At 42.2% G+C, this 2,092-nt stretch overlaps 1 protein-coding gene across 8 annotated transcripts in view; it reads right to left on the bottom strand.

The window, feature by feature from the left end:
* plekha6 (pleckstrin homology domain containing, family A member 6) overlaps nt 1-2,092 on the bottom strand; it is a 113,049-nt gene that overhangs the window by 13,801 nt on the left and 97,156 nt on the right. The window lies entirely within an intron of this gene.

The raw sequence follows: 2,092 nt of genomic DNA, 5'->3' as shown, positions 1-2,092 counted from the left end.
GAATGGAGATAGGCAGGTGCAGCCGGGCAAACCTGACATGGACAAAATCATGGCAACAGCTGGAGCCAGGTGTTAGTAAACCTGGAGTCCAATCAATGAAATGAGAATGGAGGTGTGGTTTAGAATGACCTTGACTTATAAAAACACTCAGACAGTGTCTGTGTGCTATTCACAAGCAGCATCAGCTGATGTGCAACAGGCCTCACAAAAAAAAAGAGATCTCAGAAGACCTATGATCAAGAGTTGTTGATTTCCATGTAGCTGGAAAGGGTCACAGAGTCATCTTAAAGTCTTTAGGTATTCATCAGTCCACAGTCAGACATACTGTCTATAAATGGAGATGATTTGGGATGGTGGCTACCCTCCATAGAAGTGGGCGCCCAGCCTAGATCACTCTAAAGGCACGACGCAGAATGTTCAATGAGGTAAAAAAGAACCCTAGAGTAACAGCTGAAGACTTGAAAGATTCATTGGAGTTGGTTAACATCTCTGTTCATGAGTCAACCATACATAAAATATTGAACAGGCATGGTATCCATGGCAGGACATCACAGAGGAAGCCATTGCTCTCCAAAAACAACACTGCAGCAGACATGAAGTTTGCCAGATACCACCTTGACACTCCACAACAGTAGTAGGAAAATGTCCTGTGGACAGATAAAACAAAGGTATAATAGTCTGGGAAGAACACACAGTGTTATGTATGGTGTAAAAAAAGAACTGCATACCAACATGAAATCATCATCCCAACAGTGAAGTACAGTGGAAGGAGCATCATAATGTGGGGCTGCTTTGCTGCCTCTGGACCTGGGCCACTTGCCATTGTGGAGAGGAAAATTAATTTCCAAGCTTATCAAGGTATCCTACAGGATAATGTCAGGATAGCTGTCAGCAAGCTGAAGCTCAGAACGAGGTGGGTGATGCAACAGGACAATGGCCCTAAACATAGAAGTAAACCTGCTACAGAATGGCTTTGGAGATACAAAATCCACCTTTTGGAGCGGCCCAGTCAGAGCTCAGACCTCCACCCAATAGAGATACTGTGGAATGACCTTGAGAGCCATTTACACCAGACGTCCTAAGAATAAGGCTGAGCTGAAGCAGTCCTGTCAGGAAGAATGGTCCAGAATTCCTTCTGAACATCATGCAGGTGTAATCCACAACTATAGGAAGCTCTAGCTTGAGGTTATTGCTGCCAAATGCAGTTCACCCTGTTATTAAAACACTGCTGCCACCATCACTTTGTATGTTGAATGGGTGTGTTCAATAAAGTCAAGAAAGATCAGGACTGTCTGTGTTCTATCAGCTGAAAAATTGTGTTTGTTGATATTTGTGACTTTGGTGAAGATCGATCCATCCATCCATTTTCTAAGCAGATGCAAAACAGGATACAAGCAGTGGTGGGCAGTCAGGGCCAGCAAGGCTTTCTCTGCTGGCCTAAACACTATCAGAAGCAATGACCTACATTTACAACCTAAATTATAATATTTGTTTCATGAAATTGTATTAATTTATTCCCAACAGTCTATTCTCTTCATTTCGTAGCGTTTCTCTTGGCTGCACCGCTTCCAGTACGTGTATGTGGATGTTAGATTTTTTTGTCCAATCAGATTTCAGCCTCTATGTGTTGCCATGTCAATCTAATCTGCCCAGGGCCTTCAGAATCAGAAGTGCTGGCCCATGTAACTTAAACTATATTAGCAATGGGACTGTTTCTTTAACCAATCAGATTTCAAATTCGCCTCACAGGGCCAGCTAGCTGGCCCACAATGACGTCAGCATTTTTCCGTCCTCTGATTGGTTGGTCAGAGCAAAACTAGAATACAGAGATCACCTCCATGAGGATGGATTTTGTCTATAAATAAATAGCATCTCTGGTGAGTATGATGTATTTAATTAAAATTTTGTATGTTTTTATCATGTTATTAGATAAATATTGAGTCTGAACTGCTCCAGATGATGTACAGTTGCGGTTGTAGTGTAGAGGTTTGGAGTTGTTTTAACTGGGTTTCTTGCTTTAGTAAAAATGGTATTCACCCTCAATACGCGAAATACCTCTCTCTCTCTGTAATCCCACGCTAATTATATTGCG

The sequence above is a fragment of the Monopterus albus genome, unplaced genomic scaffold (assembly GCF_001952655.1).
Source record: "Monopterus albus unplaced genomic scaffold, M_albus_1.0 scaffold196.1, whole genome shotgun sequence".
Lineage (NCBI taxonomy): Eukaryota > Metazoa > Chordata > Actinopteri > Synbranchiformes > Synbranchidae > Monopterus > Monopterus albus.
Note: the sequence above shows the minus strand (reverse complement) of the source record. Positions and strands in the feature narration are given on the sequence as shown.